The sequence below is a fragment of the Alligator sinensis genome, unplaced genomic scaffold (genome assembly GCF_000455745.1).
Source record: "Alligator sinensis unplaced genomic scaffold, ASM45574v1 scaffold449_1, whole genome shotgun sequence".
Taxonomy (NCBI): Eukaryota; Metazoa; Chordata; order Crocodylia; family Alligatoridae; genus Alligator; species Alligator sinensis.
In genome coordinates, this window is record NW_005842838.1 from 291,736 (window position 1) to 316,407 (window position 24,672).

General features: G+C 49.5%; 1 long non-coding RNA gene across 2 annotated transcripts in view; it reads right to left on the minus strand.

Moving 5' to 3' along the window:
* The window catches only part of LOC112547970, a 41,408-nt gene that overhangs the window by 9,076 nt on the left and 7,660 nt on the right, over nt 1-24,672 (minus strand). For both annotated transcript variants that reach the window (XR_003091766.1, XR_003091765.1), the window contains exon 2: nt 20,322-20,428. This is a non-coding gene — a long non-coding RNA (uncharacterized LOC112547970). The remainder of the gene's footprint in view (nt 1-20,321; nt 20,429-24,672) is intronic.

A 24,672-nucleotide genomic window follows, 5' to 3' on the forward strand; every position in this document is an offset into this window, starting at 1 on the left:
CCCCGGGAAGCAGCAGACTTCCCGGGCTAAGGGGTCGGGGTGGCAGATTGCCCCCTCAGTCCCCCTCAGGAGGGAGTCTCCCACAACAAACACCTTACGTTTTGTCTTGGGGAGAGCAGAGGTGGGAGCTGCAGTTGGGCCCATGTTGCCTGTGGGAGCCAGCAACTCAGCAGGCTCTGCTGGAGCAGCAAGAGGTGTGTACCTGTTGCTCAGCTCCGGCAGGGCAGGGGCCTTGGTGCGGTGGGCCTTAGGGCCCTTGACCACCTTGGTCCATGCCCCTGGCTGGACAGAGCAGGAGGTCCCGGAGTCCTCCTTTGGCCTGGAGGAAGACTGTGGTCTACCCTCTCCCTCCCGGGGGAGAAGGGCCTGGCAGTAGGAGTCTATCTCCTGCTCACAGTCCCTGATGGCACGCAGTCTCTGGACTGTGGCCTGGAGCTCCTCCAGCTTAAAATATTTCAGTAAAGATATTTCATTGATTCCCCAGTATACCCTATGGCCGAATCTCCAAATCACCGAATCTTTTCCGAATCAATTTGGAAGCTCCAAATTGATTCGGAAAGTCTAAAGCTTCCAGTGATTCGATTCAGATTCATAGATTCGGCTTCTACCTAGTTGGCATTAATAAATACCTCTCTCTAGTTGGCATTAATAGCGCTCCCTTGGGACGAATGTGCAATGCATTGCCCTGTGGGTAGCTCAGGCAGATTTGACTACAGCTATTACATTCAGCAGTGTAACTGAGCACAGAGCTGCCTCTCTCCATGGCACAGAGAAGAACCAAGTGGATGAAGTTATTTCTAGGGCCATGCAACATTCCCAAACCTCCATTTCTAGCAAGTGGATGGAAACAGCTGCATGTCAGGAGCCTGCGCATCAGGTGGGCTAAATTGCTCCCAGCTGATCTTGGTTACTCAAGTGGGTGTGGCTAGGTCTGGATTAACGCATAGGCAAACTAGGCACATGCCTAGAGCCCTAAGTGAAGAAGGGGCCCAGTTGTGCTTATTTTACATATTACAATTATTGAGTGAAAAAAGTAGGGGCCCATGAGTTCGTTTGCCCAGGGCCCACTAAAGGGTTAATCTGGCCCTGAGTGTGACTGCCAGCCTAACTGCCCAACACAATTAGTCAACTGCAGTAAAGTCTCATGTAGACATGGCCTCTGGGTGCGTCCAGATGAGTGTGCACATGCATTTGCAGTGCCTCAAACCTGTTTGAGGTGACGCAAACTGCATGCGGAGCACATGCAACCATTCGCCATGCTGCAAATTTGTAGTGTGGTACCAAAATTTGATACCAGGAACTCCCACTATCAAAAAAAACTGCTGCAAAAAAAAGTGACGCAGCACAGCATATGCCTCAGGAGCATACAGTAGAGCAACTGGAGGCTGGGTCCTCTAGGGAGACATTCTGGTTGCCGAACAGAGCATCTCCACTGCTTTAGGTGTTCCCCCAGTTCCTCCAGCATGCCAGAAGCCAGAAGGACCGGAAAAACTACCGTTTCCCTGAAGCAGGGCATTTTGATCTGCACCAAACCCCATGTGAAGGGGCATGTGCAGCTGCTAATTTTGCCACAGCAAACGCACACCTCTACATGTGGGGACGCACCCTCTGAGGCTAGATGCAAGCAGGGATGGCACACATTGGCCTGTGTTAGTCCCTTTCAATGTCTCTCCCTCCTTCTCCTGCTCCATGGTCTCTGTGGCAACTGCTTTGTAGGAATAAATTGGGAGGAGGAGGGAAGCATATTTATTGGACCTAATTCCAGGTTCATGTTCATGATCTAATTAGAGGCTGGAGAAAAAGGGGCTGTGGGAAAGGACACAGACTGTTTCAAGAGGAAGTGGGAGACCACAAGGGATGTTTCCCTATGAAACTGATAGGGAGAATAATGGATGGTGGGGAGGGAAGTGGATGAGAAATACCTTGATTTTAGTAAGGCTTTTGACACTGTGTCCCATGACATTCTGATTAACAATCCAAGGAAATACAGGCTAGATGAAAGTATTGTAAGGTAGGTACATAACTGGTTGGATCATCATCACATTCAATGAGTAGTTATCAAAGGCACTTTTATACGTGCTCTGGGAGTTGTGGGGGTGGGGGTAGGGGGGGAGGAGGCAGTGCTTTAATTAAACCAGCTCCAAGAGCTGTAGTGTCTTGTGTATCAGCATCCAAAACGTCAGTGCTGGATCTGGTATTGTTTATCTTCATTAATTAGTTAAACGATGGGATCTCATGCACACTGCAAATTTGCAGATGATACCAAACACCCCTCAGAGTCCTGCAAGATGACCTCCCCTGCCTTCCTTCCAAAACTCAGGCCCATACCTTTACAGAGCTGTGGGTGTGGGTGTGCTTCATTTGGATGGGTCATCTTCCATAACTAAAGAAACCACATAACACATCAAACTGGCTATTACAACCATACACATAAAGAATCAGGGAAAGTTGGGGCGCCCAAGTGCCAAAGCACTCTGGGGTAGGCCTGAGTCCATCTGGCCTATTACCCAGAGTCTTTTTGTGACAGAGAATCCGATACTACATTCTGGCTTCCCTTGATGTGTTTGACAGTTAAGTTGAACTCCTGCAGCTGTGAGGCCAATCTTTGAAGCTTGGTGTTGGTGTTCTGCATTGTCTGTAGCCACTGAAATGGGGCATGGTCTGATAGGACCATGAACTGCTGTCCCCATAGATAGGGCCTCAGCTTGTTCAGCACCCAGACGATTGCTAAACACTCCTTCTGTATAGATGATAGGTTCCATTCACGGGGAATCAACTTCTGGCTCAAGTAAGCACAGCTCCAAATCCGGTGTCTGATGCATCAGTGGCTATGCAGAAGGGCTTATAATAGTCTGGTACCCTTAAAGTTGGCTGTTTGATCAGGGCATCCTTCAGGGTGTCAAATGCTTACTGACATTCGTGCTTCCAGACTACCCAATCAGGGTTGTCCATTTTTGTCAGCTCGTGTAAGGGAGCGGTGATTGCCCCAAAGTCAGGGACAAACTTTCTGTAATATCTAGCCAGACCAAGGAAGGCTCTGACCTGCTTCTTAGTTTGTGGGGGTGGCCAGTCTCTAATGGCCTTGATCTTGTCCCACATGGGAGCAATCATGCCTTCACCCACACGGTGTCCCAAATACACCACTTCAGATAGTGCCAACTGGCACTTCTTTGCTTTCACTGTAAGTCCAGCCTGCTTGATCCTATCTAACACCGTGGTTAGATGAATCAGGTGCGATACAAAGTCTTGACTGTAGATGGCTGTAACCTTCTGTGCCTCTCCCCCAAGCATCATGCGTTTGGGTTCTTCACAAACCTTGCTGTGGCTTCTTGGGCTGCACGGCCAGGCTATTGGGAGTGGCCTTGGGTCAGTTCCCCAGGGGTCTCACCTGCCACGTCTTTGATGATAAGTAGTTTTCTATCAGAAGGATGATGTTTGGTCCTGCCTCCCCTGGCACATTCCCTCAGCTGTCCTCACGGTTATTTCTTCTCAGGGCTCCACCTCCCCTACACCCCGCCTAATGCCAACTGTGGTGTTGCTCATCAGGGCTGATGCTCGGCCCTCTGTGGCACTCAGTTTTTTAGAGGCTGCGATCGTTGGCTACTGGTGATACTCGTACCAAGCGTCCCCCACGGCCCCTCTTTGCTCCTGGCTTATGCAGAGCCAGACTCCGCCCGGGCTCCAACCCCCTTGACGCGTCGTTTCAGATGACACTGCTTCTGGTCCCCCCGGCTTCCTTCCTACCAGGCCTTTTCTCTCAGCATCGGGCACCCGCCCGCCCAATTGCCCTTGGCACTCCTTGACTGCGGGAGTCATTCCTGGCTCCTACCAGCTCCGCCACGGGTTTTTCCTTTGATCTTTGTCCGCAGCAGCTCCAGCCAGCGTAGTTTCATTTTCGCGGCGATCGGCGGTTGGTGCGGCATCCTGCCACCTCTCCCCTGCCTCAGGTAAGTTTCCACCACAATGGCAATGTCATTGATGTAGGCCACTGCAAACTGCTCAGATCCTTGTAGCAGGTTATTAATCAGTCTCTGAAAAGAAGCGGGAGTATTGCGCATACTGAAAGGTAGATCAGTAAACTCAAACAGTCCCAAAGGTGTGGTAAAAGCAGACTTGGCTATGGCATCCAGATCCAGTGCCATCTGCCAGAACATTTTGGAGAGATTGAGAGTAGAGATGAGCTTGGGTCAGCCCAGAGTATCGAGCAGAGAGTCCATCCTAGGCATAGGGTAAGCATCGGGGGTGGTAATAGCATTCAGCTTTCTGTAGTCCACACAGAACCTGATGGTCCCATCCTGCTTCTGGACGAGTACCACAGGGCTGGCCCAGGGGCTCATCGAAGGCCGTATTATCCCCAGGTCTAGCATATCAGAAAGCTCATACTGTATCTCTTGCATCAACATCCCATTGATTGGGGTAGGGCACTGAATGGATAGGGAGATGGCTGCCTGTGTCTATAGTGTATACTGCCAGGTTCATTTTACCTGGTTTGTTTGACAACACCGTCTCAAAGTCCTTGAGAGCTGCACGCAGCTTTTCCTTGTCCTGGGAGGACAGATGATCTGGCAGGCAAAGCTCCTCTATTCCCATCTCTCCTTCCCAGTCAGCCCATAGGACCAGCTTCTCTGGGTCCTCAGGTGATTCTTCCATGGAGGAAATCCAAAATACAATATCACTTCTGTCAAAGTAGGGTTTAACCATGTTTACATGTGTGGTGGGCTAGTAGGGGGTGCTCCTGCGTTGAGCCACCTGCCTCACTGCACCCAACCACCTTTCAGGCTCCAAGTGCTGTCCTGGCGTAGCATCACATCCAGCCAACCCCCTTCCTGGAGCACACAGGCAAGCCTGGGGGTAATGCCGCCACCACCCAGATTCTGGACTGATCTTGGCCCTGTGACCCCTGGGAAACACAGGCCTAGTAGTCCTTGAGGGTACTTGACCCACTGCAAGAATTTAGGGTGCTTCCCTCAGTCTGAAGCACAGACAGTGGTCTCCCTTAGTCAGCTGGACCAAGGGGACCCCAAGGCATAATCTAGACCCTCTCCCAGTAAGTCTCCCATTCTAGGTACAGAGGAGAACTTTACTGATTACAAGGAATAGGTTTGGAATAGAGTACAGGGTACAGCAATATCAGAGAAATCTCTTAGAGCAAACAGTGGCATGGCAGCTTTTGATTACACATCTGTGTTAATGCAAGCGAAATATCTAATTAGATCTCAAGTAGCTTACTCACAAGTACCATCCAGAGGCAGGTGGAGATTTCCTTTGAGGCAAGCAGTTCATTGACCATGAGGTTCAAGAAAAAGAGTGAGTTTCAGACAGTCCAGATTCTCTGAGAGTTCTCATCATGGCAGCTGCCTCCACCTCCTGGGCAATCCTTAACTTATATAGACCTTATGACCTCATTTACCTGATCCAATGAAGGCCAGCAGCGGTTGGCTGCCAGCCAACCAAATTGAAATGCATCACTGGTTGCCAGGTAGACTGGCAGGGGCTCTAGCCCCTCTCAGTCATGATGACATTAAAACAATAGGGATTTGAAGCCCCCACCCAGGTGTGTGAGGCCAGTCACATAGGCAGAGGGAGCAGGTTTCTCCTTCCCTTAAGAATGTATCCAGTTCAGGTTACAGCTCAGGGTTACCTGAAGCCGATGGGGCCAGGGGTATCTGCCCTCTGCAGTGGCCATGGTAGCCAAATTGTCAGATAGGTCATCAGACTGATAATAGAGTTTGGGGAGAGATGGCATTCTGCCACAACATGTACCACCTTAGGCTTTTTGCCTGACCCACTCATGGTCACAACATAAGACACATCATCCAGCTTCTCCAGGATGACATGGAGCTTGCAGCTTGTCTGCCTTTAGTGGCACAAAAACCATGACCTTATCCCCTGGTTCAAACGTACGTGAGCAAGCCCCCTTATCATATCAGGCACTCTGCTTCTCCTGGGCCTGGGCCTGGGCCAGGGAGTCTCACGGCATCTTCATCATGTCAGTTAGCTTTTGGCAAAAGCTTAGCACATATTCTACCACAGATGTTTTAAAGGAGGAGATTTTCCCTTCCCACTCCTCTCTCACAAGATCGAGAGGACCCCTGACTCACTTCCCAAACATCAACTCGAATGGCAATAACCCGATAGACTCCTGGGGTACCTTTCAGTAGGCAAAGAGCAATGTGGAAGTTTCTCATCCCAATCGTTAGTGTTAGAGTACACATAGGCCTTCAGCATACCCTTCAAGGTACCACTGAACATCTCTACCAGCCCATTTGTCTGTGGGTGATAGGCTGTGGTCTTGAGGTGTTTAACCCCACAGCACTCCCACAGGCACTTAATCATCTCAGCCAGGAAGTTCCCACCCCTATCAGTCAGGATCTCAGAGGGAAAACCCAGCTGGAAGATCTTTGTCAGGGCATCAGTGACTACTGGTGCCTCTGTGGAAGCTAAAGCAACTGCCTCCACGTACCGTGTCATGAATTCCACAAGAGTCAGGATATATTTCTTCCCTCTATGAGTCTTATGCTTCAGAGGGCACACAATATCTATTCCCACTCTTTGGAAAGCTTGATCGATAATAGGGAGGGGCTGTAGGGGAGCCTTTCTGGTAGGAGGAAATCTGGTGGTTACACCAGATGACAAAGCTAAGCTCTTTAACAATTTCTTTGCCTCCATTTTTTTTAGCAGGGACTGGGGCATCCCCCCATTGGGATCTCCAACAGACCCAGGGGAGGCGCTGCCAGGCCCAGGGTCAGTGAGGACCTAGTCAGGAAACTTCTGGTGGGACTAGACATGTTCAAATCAGCAGGTCCTGATGATCTCCACCCCAGAGTGCTGAGGGAATTAGCAGCGGTCATTGCGGGACCTCTGGCACGGCCTTACGAGCACTCATGGTGTTCTGGCGAGGTGCTGAAGGACTAGAAAAGGGCCAACGTGGCCCCCATTTTCAAAAAAGGGAGGAAGGAGGACCCAGCAAACTACAGGACCGCTAGTCTTACCTCAGTCCTAGGGAAGCTCTTTGAGAAAATTATCCAGGAGCACATCTGCGAGGGACCAGCAGGGGGGATCATGCTTAGGGGCAACCAACATAGGTTCATTCAAGGCAGGTCCTGTCAGACCAACCTGATGGCCTTCTACGACCAGGTCACAAAATCCTTGGACGCAGCTGTCGCGGTGGACGTAGTCTTTTCTGGACTTTAGGAAGGCCTTTGACACCGTCTCTCACCCCATTCTCATTAAGAAATTAGGCAACTGTGGCATTGATGCCTACACAGTCAGATGGGTTGCAAATTGGCTGGAGTGCTGCACCCAGAGTGGTGGTGGACGGGTCTTTTTTAACCTGGAGGGATGTGGGCAGTGGGGTTCCCCAGGGCTCGGTCCTCGGGCCCGCACTGTTCAACATCTTCATCAGCGACTTGGACAAGGGTAAAAAGCAACTTGTTCAAATTCGCAGATGACACTAAGATGCGGGGAGAAGTGGGCACGCTAGAGGAGAGGGACAGGCTGCAACTAGATCCGGACAGGTTACGGGGGTGGGTGGATGAGAACAGGATGGGTTTCAATATGGACAAGTACAAGTTATTGCACCTGGGGAGGAAGAACCAGCAGCATACCTACAGGCTGGGGAACTCCCTTCTCATCAGCACAGAGGCAGAAAAGGATCTTGGAGTCATTATTGATTCCAAAATGAACATGGGCCACCAATGTGGGGACGCAGTCAGGAAGGCTAACCACACCTTGTCATGCATCCACAGATGCATCACGAGTAGGTCCAAGGAGGTGATCCTCCCCCTCTATGTTACACTGGTCAGGCCACAGCTGGAGTACTGCGTCCAGTTCTGGGTGCCGCACTTCAGGAGAGACGTGGCCAGCATCAAGAGGGTCCAGAGGAGAGCCACTCGCATGATCAGGGGGCAGCAAGGCAGGCCCTACGAGCGGAGGCTATGGGACCTGAACATGTTCAGCCTCCACAAAAGAAGGCTGAGAGGGGATCTGGTGGCTGTCTACAAACAGGCTAAGGGGGACCAGCAGGCAATGGGAGAGTCCTTGTTCCCCCAAGCACTACCAGGAGTAACAAGGAATAACAGCCATAAGTTGACACAGAGTAGATTCAGGCTAGATATGAGGAGGCACTACTTCAGTCAGGGAGGCTAGGATCTGGAACCAACTTCCAAGGGAAGTTGTGCTCACTCCTACCCTGGGGGTCTTCAAAAGGAGGCTGGATAATCACCTAGCCGGGGTTGTTTGACCCCAGCATTCTTTTCTTGATGATCTACTTGATCTACTTGATGATCTACTTAGGTCCCTTCCGACCCTACCAACTATGAAACTATGAAACTTTCCCTTGTCCCCACTCTTGCCCATCCACTGGCATGTCTTACAGGATCTGCAATAGTCCATCACATTCTGGCATGGCTTGGGCCAATAAAAGTTTGCCAGCAGTTGCTGGTGAGTCCAGCCCTTACCCATGTGACCAGCACAAAGTAAATCATGAACCACAGAAAGTAACTGTTGCCTGAACTTCAGAGGTACCACGAGCTGGCAATAGAGCTCCCAGGACTCAGCATCATTTTTAGGCACCCATAACAGATAAAGGAGTCCCTTATCTCAGATCACCTGTTCCTTCTTGTCCAAGATTAACTTTGTCTCCTCCTCCTGGGCCATCTGCCGGAGTCCCTCCAAGCTGGGGCCCATTAGAACCTCCTGCTTCAACTCCTTCTGCCCAGCTAGGCAATCAGCCAGGAGTTCCAATGCTTTGGCAAGGGGTGCACCCTCCCTCACAGGGATGTCATCTAACTCCCACCCAAGAGTCTCGGTTTCCTCTGCCACTGACTGACCGGGCTCTTCCTCGGGGCAGTCACTTAACTTAACCCCGAGGTTGCCAGTTTCTTCAGTGGCTGGCGGGTGGTCACAACCAGAAGGAGTCTCTCCCTTCTCCCCCTCTGCCTCCGCAGCCAACTGGGTTATTGGGCCTTGGGAGGTTTCCCCACCTCCCGCCTTTGCCTTCCTGCTCTGTTGGTGAGTCAACACATTAACGCATGGAGGGTTCTAAGAAGCTCCCCCACACCTCTCTCAGATACTCAAGTCCTAGAATATCCCTCCCCACCAATATGGGGGCAGGAGCCTTTTTCATCACTCCTATCTCCATGCACATCCTGCAGCCTCTCCACTTAATGGGGAGACAGGAAACCAGTACCTCCAACACCTGGCACCCCACCCCTTCTATGGTAAGGGTCCTTCCCTGGACTATATCCAAGGGTGAAATGAGGTTGGTATTAATCAATGACACACTGGCCCCTGTGCCCAGTTCCCCGATGATGGTTCTCCCATTTACGATTATTTCTGTCCTGTGGGAAGCCATCACCTCCTTTGGGTTTGTAATCCTGTAGCAACAGGTACACCCCTCAGAGTGGCTTGGGGCTCCCCCCTCACTACTTACAGCTTTGCATGATTGAATGATTGATTGATAGGCTTATTGGTGTTGCTTTGCTTTGGGCAGTTGGACTTGAAGTGGCCAGACTCCCCACAGTTAAAACAACCCTTCCTCTCTGATTTGGGTGGCTTTACCGAATCTAGGGCTGCCCTGCTCTCTGCAGGGGGAGGCCCACCCTCCTGTTTTGGGACTGGCCCCTCCTTCCCCCCTTTCTGGAACCCCTTCTGTTCCTTCCAAAAGTGGGGAGGTCTTCTGTCCAGCCACTCTCGATCTAGCAACAGCTGATCCACAATTTTGGTGGCTGCCCTGTTTTGGGGTCCCTATCCTTGACTAGGTGTTTAATCTCCCTAGGGCATATGGAATAGAGTTCTACCATCTCTTCTTTGGTGTTAGCTTTGGATCCCTCCAACCATTTATGATATGAATCCCACAGCTGGGCTCCAAACTTGGTCATAGACTTTCCCGGCTGTGGGGTATAATCACAGAACTTTTTCCAGAAATGATCTGGACCCAGCCTATCCCTCTTACACACAGCCTTTTTAAAGGCATCATAGTCATTTGCTGACCCAGAGGGCAGGCTGTTCAGGACAACAGCCATGTTGCCTGTTACCAGCCCAGCAATATATTTCATGAACTCCTCTTTTCCCAATTTCCATCAGTGCGCTTAGTTTTCGAAGTTACTCAGGAAAACTTCAGGATCCTCTGTCCTTGTATGGGGTGAAGATCAGGGTGTCCACTCTGGGGAGTGCAGCTGGCACCTGCTGGGGCGAAACAACCATGGTTCCAGCATCTTGCTGCCTCGGTTGTACTGCAAGCTTGTGCTTGCACTTGAGCCTTGCGCATCTTGAGCTCAAGCCTGAGCTTACGCTCCTTGTGCTGTTGCTGTGCCTCTTTGGCCTTCAATAGATGGATTTCCATCTCCATCTTGTGAATCTCAGCATCCAGCCGTTGGGTCTGGCGGAAAGACTCTGTCTCCCAGATGAGAGTTGGTGGAGATTTCGGGTCCTGGTCATCATCCTGCAGGGCTCTCAACGGGTCCCTTCTTTTTCACCCCAGTGGTATTTGGAGGCCTCTCCCCTCCAATTCCTTCACCAGCTCATCCACGGACAGGTAGTCATATTTGTCAGCCATCCTAGTTAGCTACTCTATCACTATCCAGTCAACCTAATACCAAATTAAAGATTTGTTTGCTCAAGGATTTTCAGTGTCTCTACTTCCTTCCCCAAATTATGCCTTCTAGACAGTAGACAGTGGGATCCCACGGCTCACACCATGTGTGGCGGGCTGGTAGGGGGTGCTCACTGCACCCGGCCAAAAACCAAGCTTCGGCTGCCTCCCCAGGGGCATCAACTTATGGCCAATGTCCTTCCTGGAGCACCCCCTCAAGCCTGGGGTACCACTGCCACCACCCAGACTCAGGTCTTTGTCTGGGTCCTGTGCTGCCCAGGATACACAGACCCTGTAGACCTAGGGTTTACTTAACCCCAGCAGGATATATAACCCCAGCAGGATATAACCTGACACATAGAAAGTAGCCTCCCTTAGTCAGCCTAATAAAGGGAGCAAGAAAGCCTGCCCAATCCCTCTCAAGCATGTACAACAAGGCTGGCTATATTGGAGCACCTTGCAACACCGAAATATGCAAGGTACTCCACCTTGGGGAAAAAAACCTGCAGCACACTTATAGGTTTGGCAGTACTACGCTTGCTAGCACCACGGCCAAAAGGGACTTGGGAGTCATGATTGACCACAAGATGAATACGAGCCACTGATGCGATGTCACAGCTGGTAAAGTGAGCAAAACTCTGGCTTGTATCCATAGATGCTTCTCAAGCAAATCCCAGGATGTCATCTTCCCACTGTACTCAGCCTGTACTCACCAGAGCACCCCAAGGGATGACAAGGTCAAACAGTAACAAACTCCTTCAAGACCATTTCAGGCTGGATATAAGGGAAAACTTCTTTACTGTCCAAGCCCCAAAGGCCTGGAATAGACTGCCTCCAGAGGTGGTGCAAGCACCTACTCTGGACTCTTTTAAGAAACATTTGGACGCCTATCTTGCTGGGATCCTTTGACCCTAGCTGACTTCCTGCCCCTGGGACAGAGAGCTGGACCCGATGATCTTATGAGGTCCCTTCCAGCCCTAATGTCTATGAAATCTATGAAATGCCTACAGGTTGTGAAGAACTCCGCCTGTTCTCACAGTCCGCAGTCTTCCTTTCACCCCCCACCACCGTGCAGCCCACTTCCGTGTGTGTGTGTGTGTGTGTGTGTGTGTGTGTGTGTGTGTGTGTGTGTTTGACTGGCCCACAGAGAAGATAAAGGATCTGCTACTGCTGACAGCTTCAGGAGAAACTTTTACTTCAAGCAGTCAAACTCTGTGTTTTCTGACCAGCAGGAACAGTTTTCTAGTTTTTGGTATGCTTGTGGTTGGTGATTTGCCTAAAGCGCATGGGTTAGGTACACACTACCCCCAATTAGTTGACTGCAGTATCTCTGTAGCCTCTAAGGCAGATGTTACATGTGCTCTATTGTTGCTGATGCAGTAGGTGCTGCTGGGCAAAAAGACTGAGAAAACCCAATAAAAAAACAAAGATAATCCAAGCACAGGATTGCCCACAGGAAATGAACCAACTCCTACCACATCTACCTGATGCATACCTGCTTGCATCCACTGATCCTGCTGATGAGTCACTTGGTACAACCAGGCCTGAACTTCTTTGGCTTCTCTCACCAAGATCAAGTGCCCACCAGGACTAGGTGTGACCTCATGCCCCAGGAACAGGTGATAGGGCAGGAGGTCCAGGTTTGTGAATATCAGCTTGGAAGGAGAATGGAAGGCAGGGTTTATGATGCCCCAACTTGCTGCCAGACTGGGTCAGACTCATCCTTTCTTTCCGAATATTTCTCAGCAGCATATGTGTAAATCTGATGACCCACTTTGCCTTACTGGAGCTTCCTGTCAGGCTACTATATGTCAAACATCATGAAGGACTTACGCAAATGATGAGCTTATTGAATAGTAACCAAGACATTTTCATTTGCAGGGAGGCATTTGGAAACCACCCTTGAAGACCCAAAGCCAACACTGCAGACAGAGCTCAGCAGAAGTTTGCATGGTGTCATTGTGACATGCATTGTTCTGTGCTGCACTGCAGGAACCCAGCAAAGAAGGGAGAGAAATGGCTGGATGTTCCCCTACCTTCAGCCCCTCCCACTACTAACTTCTCTGCTGGTTGTCTCCAGAGAAATGTCATCATGCTGATGGAAAATTAACTAGAAGGTCTGGGAACCAGCAATGGTGAGTGTGAGAGATGGGGTAAGGAATCCATGGAAATCAATGGGAGTCCTTCCATTAAGGTAAGGGGGCTAAGAATCAGAATCAAACCTTGAGACTTTTCTCTATCCCACAGCCTCAGTTATCCAGTATGTAGGTAGCATTCACTATGACATTGCCTGACATTGCTGACTAGAAAGTGTGTGGAGTTGAATTAGACTTGGTGACCTGCTCCATTTTTAGAGGCTTTGCTGCCATGCCTATGATGGTCAGGGGTGATTTCCCCTCCTGCCCCCTCCATTAACTGAGAATCATGTGGGCAAATGTCCTCATAAAGATACAATTATATATCAGAAAGGACTCCTTGCCAGCATAGTTTGTGTGCCTGCTAGCAGGGGTTGCCAGGGTAGCTCTACCAATGTATATTAACAACAGCCAACCCTTTCAAATATTCACCTCTTCATCTTTTCCTGGAATACTGAAAAACTGTCACAACTTGTAGCTTTCAAAGAAACATGATCAGGGCTAGACCGGAGTCGTCAAATTGTGAAGGTTAGAGACATTACAGGAAGTGGTGTTGGTGACTCAGCAGGTGATACTCTTCCTCTTGATTCAGCACTGAGCCCAGTCCCCCACATTGCTAAGAGATGCTGTACTCAGGAAGACGTTATCTTTTTGAGCAGATATAAACCAAAGTTCTGGCTGATGATCCCATGGCACTTGTAAGTCAAAGCAGTGGTGTTAACCGAGGTGTCCAGTTTCTTAGGAAAACAATCTGTTTGTCAACTTCTCAAACAGAAACTAGGGGAACTCTAGTCCTGATATTGAAGTGCATGGTATTGGGTGCTTATATTTGCTTAGATGTTGCGGCTTTTGCTAGAAACAGGCAAAACCAACACTGAGTACATCACAGTGTTAGAAAAAGAAACTTTTGATCAGATAGGGCATACCAGGAACTCGGTTGTTTTTGTTCATTTTTCTTCCCTGTAGCATTTTCAACATTTCCTGCTTTGCATGTGTATAGCTCATTCTTTTCCTCTAACATAGATTTCATAGACATTAGGGGCTGGAAGGGACCTCGTGAAATCACTAAGTCCAGCCCCCCTGCCAGAAGCAGGAAGTCTGCAGGGATCAAATGATCCCAGCAAGATAAACATCCAAACACCTTTTGAATGAGTCCAGAGTAGGTGTTTGCTAGGGCTGTGCAAAGCTTCGGGTGGTGATTCGATTCAGAGAAGCCTAATCTCCAAATACGAATCGAATCAGTGGACCGATTTAAAGGTCAGAATCGATTCAAAGCTCTCCAAATCTTCAGAAAAAATTCAGAGAGCTTCGATGATTCGGACACTCCCTGGTGGCTGTAGCAGGAAGCTGCAGCTGGACTCGGAGCTGGTAAGTACGCCCCAGGACTCACCGCTTTTGCAGCAGCCTTGGGGCTTTGGAGGACTCGTGCAAAGCCCCCCACAGTGCAGGGCAATGGCGGGGCAGCAGGGATTGCCGCCTGCCAGCAGGAGCAGTGAGTCCGGGGGGGGCGGTTTCTTAAAGGGTCGGGGTTGGCCCGGGCAGGGTACCTGTGAGGGAGCTGGGGGAGTGAGGGGGGTCGGGGGGCTCATGCAGAGCCCCCCATGCAGTGTGGGGCAGTAAGGGTCAGCGGAGATCATCCCCTGCCCGGCAGCACCCACTGAGACGCAGCTTTTTTTTCCCAAAGAGACAGGAGCTGGGGCAGGCGGAGCAGCCATTGGGGGGCTGTGGGGGTTGGGTCTGGCTGATTCAGAGAATCGGGATTGGGACAGTGATTCAAATCACCAAATTGAATCACTGTCCCCTGAATTGGCTGAATCCGAAGAGAATACTAGCCACTTTGTGCAGGTCTAGTGCTTGCACCACCTCTGGGGGTAGTCTGTTTCAGACCTTGGGCACTCAGACTGTAAAGAAGATTTTCCTTATATCAAGTCTGAATCAGCCTTCTAGAAGTTTGTGGCCATTAGACATAGTTTTCCCTTGGGGGGGCCCTTGTTCTTCCAGATCCTGATGCACCCCTCCTTATATACTTCTAGGCTGCCACCAATTCCCTCCTGAGCCTTCTCTTCGCCAGGCTGAAGAGTTCAGCCTCTCTTTGTAAGGCTTGCTCCCTTGGCCTGTGATCATGTGAGTGGCTCTCTTCTGGACTCTCTTGAGCTTATCCACATCCCTCCTGAAGCGGGGGGCCCAAAACTGGATGCAGTACTCCAGCTGCAGCCTCACCAAGGACAAGTAAAGTGGGAGGATGACGTCCCTGGTTTTGCTTGAGATGCACTGGTGGATACATGCCAGAGTTTGGTTTGCTCTGCTGACCACAGCATCGCATTGGTGGCTCATGTTCATCTTGTGGTCAGTCAAGACCCCCAAGTCTTTTTCAGTCGCGGTGCTAGAGAGTGTAGCACCGCCAAGCCTATAAGAATGATGCTGTTGTTTCCTCCCAAGGTGAAGTAACCTGCATTTCTCTATGTTGAATGCCATCAGGTTTTGGTCCACCCACTTTGCAAGCATGTTCAGGATAGCCTGTATCCCTAGCCTGTCCTCCAGCATGACCACCTTCCCCCGTAGTTTAGTGTCACGCGCAAACTTTACCAGTCCGCATCTGATACCCAAACCCAGATCATTAAGATATTTAACAGTACCAGCCCAAGCACTGAGCCCTGGGGGACTCCACTGGTAACCCTGCATCATGTTGATTTGTTCCCATCAACTAGTACCCTTTGGGTCTGACCCCAGAGACAGTGCCCCAGCCATAGAACCATGAGATGGTCGAGGCCACAGTTCCCCAGCTGGGTCATGAGGACATCATGGGAGACCAAGTCAAAGGCCTTCTTGAAATCCAGATAAATTACATCAACCTCATCTCTCTTGTTCAGGCAATGCATCACCTGGCCATAGAAGATGAGGTTGGTCAGGCAAGACCTTCCAGTAATAAAACTGTGTTGGTTGGCATTCAGTAGGTTGCCTTCCATTAGCCTGTTGTAGATGGATCCCTTGATAATTTTCTCCAAGATCTTTCCAGGGATGGATGTCAGACTGATAGGTCAGTAATTCCCTGGATCTTCTTTCATCCGTTTCTTGAAGATTAGGACCACGTTGGCTCTTTTCCAGTCTTCCGGTACATCACCCAAGCGCCACAAGCTTTCAAATATCTTGGCCATAGGGCATACTATGATGTCCACCAGCTCTTTTAAGACTCTCGGGTGCCCACAGACTTATGGATGTCAAGCCTCTTGCGGTGTTCTTTCACTTGATCTACGTCAATTGTGGGCCCATCTCCCAAGCCCCAGATACTTTGCATCCTGTCTGACAGCATGACTCCCTTGGATGGGTGGAAAACTGATGCAAAGTAATTGTTTAGGAGATTGGCCTTTTTTGAGAGTCAGATGTCAGCTGCCCCATTTGATCTCACAGGGGGGCCAATGTTGGTTTTGTTCTTCCTCTGACTTCCCACATATCTGAAAAACAATTTTTTGTTATCCTTGATTCCGGTGGCTAGCCTGAGTTCAGTTACTGCTTTGACTGTTTTGGACCACTCCCTACAGGTAAGGGCTAGTGCTGAGTAGTCCTTCTTGGTGATGATTCTAGTTTTCCATCTGGTGTAGGCTTTTCTTTTCAGTTTCAGGAGACCCAGAAGTTCCCTGTTGAGCCAAGGGGCCTTCCCTGCCCTCTGACTGTATTTCCTGTGGGACACGATGGACTTCACTTGCACTTTGAGGATTGAGTTCTTTAGGAACAACCATTCCTCATGGACTCCCCTTCCTAGGGGGCAATGGTCCCTTAGTGCCTGACTGACCAGTCTCCAGTGTATGTGAAAGTCAGCCTTTCCAAAGTTGAGAATTTCTGTTTTACTGAGAGATTTGCCCACCCTGTGTTGGACAGAGAAAGTAATCAGATCATGGTCCTTGTCACCAAGCTTGCCCTAGATCCTCAGATCACTCACCAGATCATCCCCTTTGACCTTAACCAGACTGCAAAAAAAGTGAACTTGCTAACTGGGTACTTTGCGTCAGTTTTTCACCAGTCCCATGGGACGGCCCTGTCCACTATGGGTCAGTGAGGCCCAGGTGAGGGAGATTCCTTGCCCTCCAGTGAAGCTGACCTCGTGAAGGAACACCTTGACAGGCTAGATACCTTCAAGACAGCCGGTTACACCCAAGGGTACTCAGGGAGCTGACAAGCATCATAGCTCAGCCCCTGGCATGGATCTTTGAGAGCTCTTGGCACTCTGCTGAAGTGCCCGATGATTGGAAGAGGGCCAATGTCGTGCCTATCTTCAAGAAAGGGAGTAAAGTAGATCCGGCAAACTACAGGCCCATCAGCCTGACCTCTATCCCGGGGAAGGTCTTGGAAAAGATTATCAAAGAAGTCATCCTTAACAGACTAGCTGAAGGCAATATCCTGAGGGATACCCAGCATGGATTTGTTGCGGGTAGGTCTTGCTTGACCAATCTCATTTCCTTTTATGACCAGGTGACTTGTCACTTGGACAAGGGGGAAGAGATTGACGTTGTATATCTTGACTTTAAAAAAGCCTTTGATCTGGTATCCCATGATCACCTCTTGGCTAAACTAGCTAACTGCTGCCTCGACCTCACCACGATCCGCTGGCTGGGGAATTGGCTCTGCGGTAGGACCCAGAGGGTGGTGGTTGACGCAAGTCAATCGTCGTGGTGCCCTATGACCAGTGGGGTCCCTCAAGGCTCTGTCCTAGGGCCTATACTATTTAACATCTTCATCAATGATGTGGTCATTGGTGTCAGACGCAGACTGGCCAAGTTTGCCGACGACACCAAACGCTGGGGTAAAGCATCCACACCTGAGGACAGGAGGGTGATCCAGGTGGATCTTGACAGGCTCAGGAAATGGGCGGATGAGAACCTGATGGTGTTCAACACTGAAAAATGCAAAGTTCTCCACCTTGGGAGGAAAAACCTGCAGCATGCTTATAGGCTCAGTAGTGCTATGCTGGTTAGCACTACAGATGAAAGGGACTTGGGGGTCATGGTTGACCACAAGTACTGCGTCCAGTTTTGTGCTCCACGATTCAAAAAGGATGTGGAGAAGCTTGAGAGAGTGCAGAGAGGAGCCACACGCATGAACAGAGGTCAGGAAAACAGACCTTATGATGAGAGGCTGAGAGCCATGGGACTCTTCAGCCTGGAAAAGCACAGACTCAGGGGTGATCTGGTGGCCACCTGTAAGTTTATCAGGGGTATTCACCAGGATCTGGGGGAACGTCTGTTCACCAGTGTGCCCCAAGGAATGACAAGATCGAACAGTCACAAACTCTGCCGCAACTGATTCAGGCTGGACTTAAGAGAGAACTTCTTCACTGTCCAAGTCCCCAAGGTTTAGAATAGACTGCTGCCAGAGGCGGTTCAAGCACCCACTTTGAATACCTTCAAGACACATTTGGATACTTATCTTGCTGGGATCCTATGATCCCTGCTGACTTTCTGCCCCTGGGGCAGGGGGCTGGGCTCGATGATCCTCCGGGGCCCCTTACAGCCCAACTGTCTATGAAATCTATGAAATCCAGCACCGCCTCTCCCCTAATTGGCCCGTAGACCTCGTGTCAGGTACAGGTCATCAATGCAGGCGAGAAAGTTATGCAACCGGTCAGACTTGGCCATGTGCTCTTCCCACAAGATGTTTGGGAGGTTGAAGTCTCCCATGATGATCATACATTGGGAATGTGTGGCCTCGACCACAATTCCCTATTGAATTCAAGATCCAGTTCTTCTTTTTGGTTAGGAGGTCTGTAATAGACTCGTATGAGTATATCTCCTTCCCCAGGCTCCCCTGGTATTTTAATCCAGAGGGTCTCAAGATGCCTTCCATGGTTAATGAACTTAGTTTGAAGGGAAGTGTACTGCTTCTTGACATAGAGAGCTACACCCTCACCCCTCTTCCCAACACAATCACCCCTGTAGAGGGTATAGCCTCTATACCTACCGGCCAGTCATAGGAGGAGTCCCACCAGATCTCTGTTATCCCTCTTTATCAGTCAGAATGGCCAGCTCCTCTTGCTTGTTACCCAAGCTCCTGGCATTTGTGTACAGGCAACTGAGTCTGCCATGGGAAGCCCTAGGCTTCCTTAAGTGATGGGACGTGAGCTTTCTTGGGCTTTCCTCAGAGTGGATTCCCTTGGCCTCCCTGTTACTACTGTGATTGGCATGACCAGGGCTAGAACTGTTGATTGACTGCCCATCCCCCAGTGATCTTAGTTTAAAGCCCTGTCAAGTAGGTCAGCCCTTCTGGTCAAGAAGAGCTTCTTCCCTTTCCAGGTGAGGTGGAGGCCATCCCTTCAAACAGTCTGCTACCTCTCTCACTGAAGTGTGGAGTGTGGTCAAAGCCAAACCCCTCATGATGGCACCATCACCGGAGTCTTCTGTTCACCTCACCGATGCATCTATCCCTCTGATGCCCGTGACCCATGACTGGGAGGATCGAGGAAAAAACTACCTGAGCCCCCAGACCCTTGAGCCCAGCCCCCAGAGCTCAGTAGTCATGCATGACCTGGCCAGGATTACTCTGAGCCATGTCATTTGTGCCCACGTGGATGAGTAGAATGGGATGGTGGTCTAAGGACTGGATGAGTTTGGGGATCCTCTCAGTCACATCACAGACACGAGCCCCAGGAAGGCAGCAAATCTCATGGGCTACGGGGTTTGGGTGACAGATTGGACCCTCTGTCCCCCTCAGGAGGGAATCACCCACCACGATTACTCTGCGTCTCCTTCTGGGTGCAGTTGCTGGTGGCCCTCCTTCCTCACATGTTGGGGCTGGGAGTTGGGCCGACTCAGCTGATATGAGGGGTTTGAAATGGTTGTGCAACTCCAGGGGAACGGTCACCATGGTGCAGTGCCTCCTAGGACCAGAGACTAATTCCATCCAGGCAACCCCTGGCTGGACCTCATGGCGGCTCTTTATTTCTGCCAAGGTGACGTCAGTTGTCAGGTGGAGCGCCTACAAGTAGGTGTCCAGTTCCTGCTCTGCATCTCTAATGGCTTGCAGCCCGTTGCACCGTTGCCTGGAGTTCCCTAATCTGGCACTTCAGGGCCTCCACTGTTGAGCACATCCCACAAGGGGAGGTGTCAGTGCTCCCAGACCCAGTTGCCTGCATCCATGCCAGGTAGCCTCCACAGGAAGCCAGGGGCCCTGTCTGAGTGGTGGCCGGAGCCGTGGGTCCCGCAGGCTCTATCTGGGTAGAGGCTGGAACCATGGGCTCTGTTTGAATGGAGACCCCAGTGGTACCAGAGCAGGGGGGTCCAGGTGCAGGGAGGAGTTTCGGGGTGCATTGTGTCCCTCCCACTATGGTCCTTGTAGTAGTCTGGCTACTACTGTGCAGACCCTTCCCTTCAGGCTCCCCACCTGGAGCCTCATGGCCCTCCTGCCTGTCCACCTGCACGAACTCCTGCGCTAGTTCGTGTGCTGAGCCTAGAAGTGCACCTGTTTACACATTCTGTTCACAAGGCTCCGGTTGCTTGGCTCCCTGGGGGGCTGGGCCAAGCAGGTGCTGGGGGGGGGGGGGGGGGGCCCCCCCCCGATGCCCACAGCTGTACTTCTTTCCTCCCACCATGGGCCCCACCTACCTCCCGGCTGCGCTGGGGGTTGGGGTTGGGGTCCACCAGGGTCCTCTTGGGGGTCCCGCAGCTCACAGGGACACAATGGGCTTCTGCCTGTGCATCTCATTCCGGATCTGGGAACAAACATATTTTTCCATACTGTTTTATCTGTGTTAAACTGGCTGGTTTTAAAAAACTATTTTTTTTCACTGTTCAAGATCTTTTCTTTTGGGGATCTGGTCTTTCTCCTTGTCACAGAGCACCTAGGTGCCCTGCTCCTAAGAAGGAAAAAATTCCAAGGGAAGGAGCCCTAGCAGTGAGTGTTGAGCCCAGCTGCGGGTTGCCAGGGCAACCAGAGGAGGTCAGCTGACCAGAAGGGGTAGGGCCTGGCTCCCTTATAAACCCTAGGGGCTGAGACCAGAGGGGAGTTCCCTGCCAGCAGCCAGGGAAGAAGGAGCTCTCCTTGAGCAAAGCTGTGAGGAGAGGCCTGACTGCAGGTACAGCCCAAGCTGGGTAAAGGATGGCACATCCCTGGGGGTTTGAGTAACATGGTTTTAGCCAGGTGGCTTTACTTTCTGTTATAGCCGAGGGGACTTATGTTTGTGTTGCTGTTTAAAGACCGGTGGTTTGGGTGAGGCTATTAGGGATTGGAGGAGGCCTCATAGGGGACCCACAGCAGTGTGGGGACCCCAGCACCAGTGAGGGTGCAGCAGTTGGGGTGCACTGACCTCAGCCCCAGAAAGGGGGCAGTTGAGAGGCCCCAGAGAGAGGGGCTTGGATGAGAAGCCCCAGTGCAGGTGTGGAGAGCCCCAGTAGAGAAGTGGGCAGCACTTGAGAAGCCCCAGTAGAGAAGGGGGCACAGAGTGAGACAGGGCTATGGAGAGCTCTAGCACCAGAGAGGGCGCAAATTGAAAGGGCAGGGCCTGGAGAGGACAAGGGGCCAGATTATAACAAGGCCAAGACTGAACAAGGTCCATTCCATCTGCAAGGCTTGGGGTGCGATACAGGGATGGCTGGAGCCACGCATAGCCCATAAGGCTAGGGTGCCCCTGCAGCACCCATTGCAAAACGGTACCCACAAGGGGTCTGGGAAACCATGGGGTCTGAGTGTCCATCAAGATGTGACCAAGAGGGCATAAAAGGCAGTCTCCCAAATATATTTTGTCATCAAAGACATGGCAGGCAAGAATTTGAGGGTGCCCTTGGGCCAACCCGGCACGGGAAGGGGGCCTTGAGGAGCTCACGGCCCTCCTGCAGGACCCTGTGCCGTGACACTCCTCTCATCTTTCCTTTTTATAGTTTCTCTGTCCCTCCTAAACTCTTCCCCACATTGTTCCTTATCCCTCCCTCTGCTTTTTCCCTCCCCACAAGTTTAGTTAATGGATCTCTTAAGACTGGACTAAAATTGATTCCCTATTCACCCTCCATATACAGGTGCTGAGGTTGTTTGAAAGAGCATAAAGCAAATTGAAAGTGTCTTCCTATAAAAGCAGTGGAGCCAACAGACCTGAAACTCCAAAGTGAGTAATTATTGTTGTCACATCTGAAATTCACCTGTTTTGTCAATGGGGTTCTATGTATTCTGCAGATCCTGTTTATGGAGTTGCTATGCATTGCTTTCCTCCTCCACTCTAGAAATGGCTGCATTTCAATGAGTGGAATGAAGGAACTCTTGCACTTAGTCTGTAAATTGTTTTGGGATCTTTCTGGAAAATGGAGGCTATATAGATGTGTAGTATTGCTACTGCTTGTAGGAAGGATAAGATGCTCCCTTTGGGAATCATTACTCTGTAGATTTCATTTCTTCTTTGGCTGTACTGTTTTTATTCATCATCTTTACATCCTTGTAAAGGGATGCACAGAAGTACCTCGGCTGGCTTCCTCTGATAATGGGTAGTGCCAACGAGTGCCCTTATGGACTCACTTCATGAAGCAACATAGTAAAATGGACCAAGGAGTCCGTGAAAAACAAAGCCCTATAGTACTCTTAATAATAACAAAAGAATCTGAGTCCACCTCCTTCTGACCCATCTGAAAACATGAGAGAATGATTGCAAAAGTCAAGGAAAGAGGAATCTCCTTAATGTCCAACTGACTACAGAAAAATCAGGTATCAACTGATGAACAGAAATATGAAAATAGGTCAGCAAGGAGCTCATTGTAGAAATGAGCAGGGCTTGCTCTAGGCACCTCTAACCGCTGCACCAGGCTTTTTTCTAACCAGGTCATGTGATGCATGAGGCGCTCCCAAGTAGGCCTGCAGTGGTAGCAGTACCAGCTAAATTCAATGCACTATGTTTGCTCTTAAATGCTTCAAGGCCTCTGTAGAGTGCCCAAAGCAGTAAATTATGCAATCAGAGCATCCACAAGGACAGAGTTCTGGGAAAGATTGTGCCTGAGCTACTGGGAAGTCTTGTGGCTCAGCCTGGGGGCCTAGGGCAACTGACACTGAAATTGCATTTCTGTGAAGGGACAGTAACAGACAGAGACCCCATGTCCAGGAAGTGTGCCAAAAAAGGCAAGGACAGAGTAGTGCTGCAGCCTATTCGGATGATGGGAGACTTAAAACCTATGGGCTGGGTGTGTGTGGGGCCCAAATGAAGCAGCGTGGTAGGAGTCCAATAAGTGGGGAGCTTCACTGGGGCTGTGGCACCTTGTACGTCTGAAATGGCGTGTTTGTGTTCTTCTGCATGTACTTCTAACTTTCCATGTTTCTAATGGTGAGTGTTCATGCTGTTTCTACTCCATGTCCTTGTGGGCCCTGTATGCATTTGCAAAATTGATAAAAGCTCTTTACTCAATAAGAGCTGTATATATTTAACTTTCTTCCCGCAAAATGCTGTTTTCCCCCTTAGGTTTGGTTAATCCTATAAACCTTCCAATAAAGGGAGGGGAGGAGAAGGAGCCATAGAGGGCAAGGGTTCCAAATACAAGCATACCCTGTCAACAGATTATGGGCCAAAATGCTGCCTGATACTTTGTTTCCGGAAAACTGATTTGGTGGATGCAGCCTTGCAGTTAAATCTTCTGACAAGGCTGATATAAGACAGCCACCTTCCTTTTCTAGAGAGAGATTTGATGAGTAGTTTGTTTTGTTGTTTTTACAGATCTACTTTTAAAAGTATAACTGCCAAGAAGAAATATTTTCTGTGTGGGTAAGCGTCTGTGCCTATGGGACTTATGTTTTCTTTTGTAGTTTGTCAAATGAGCAAAATGTTTACTGCTAGAGCTTTTAAGGTATGTTGACTAATCTGTGTTAACTGCCTTAAAAATACTGAAATGCATTTCCCTAATGGTTCAAAATTATTTTATAGCATTTATTGAAAGATATGTTAACCATTTTAATAAAAATCCCATTCCCTTATTAAAAGTAGAATGAGGTCCTTTCTAATCTTAAATTCTGAATGAGTTATACTTGAGCAAATTAGAGAGAAATTGGGTAAAAATGAACAAGAGTAAAAACTGATGAATTAGATAAATTAGGAGTTGATTTAGCAAATTGGGTCACTTCAGGTCTGAGGACAAGTTGGGAGAAAATAAGTAAAAATGTAGCAAGTGTTTCTCACATAGGTAACATTAAAATAAATGTTTACATACACGTAAGAGCATAGTATGGTTTTCTAAAAGTAGCTCTTTGTGTTCCTCTGTGCATGCACATGCACACACAGATAGATATACATTTTTATGCTTCTGTTTGTGGGTATATATGTCAGTGATTCTCAACTAGGCTGCCTCCAACACCCAGCTGTGCCTTGATTCTTTCAGGGGTGCTGCAGGGTGTCACCTAATGCTAGCACTGTTAGCTGTACAAATGTGATTTACAAGATAAACCCAAATATTTAAAATAAGAATCCATAGCATTAAAGAAGACTGGAACTTTCATGTTTCTAAATGCAAAGAACACAGAAAGAACATTTCTTTATTACTGTTTCATAGTAAAAAATGAGTGAAAACAAAGAGTTGGCATTTTTCTCAAGGATGCCTTGAGCTTAACAAGGGGTGCCTTGAACCTTAAAAGCATATTTCTCTCTCTCTTTTCATAAAATACTTAAATATTGCTATATTGGTTTCTGGAAATCCAGTAAAGACTTTCTGATGGGTAAGAATGCATATTGCTGAACTTTCCCTCACAGTTTCTTCCACTGGTGTAAGCAAGGCCTTATTAAATTGTGCACAGGCAAAGGGATGATCCTTTTGCTGCAGAAGCAGGTAAGGATCCAAACTTGTTATGTGTTTCTGAAAAGTAATCTGAACCTTTTTTCCTTCATTTTTGTTTGTTTGTTTTTTGTTTTTTTTGTTTACAGACTCATTTAAGACTCAATGGAGAGAAGTTCCCGACCAATACTGATACAGCCATCCCAAAAGCATGGGGGGGGGG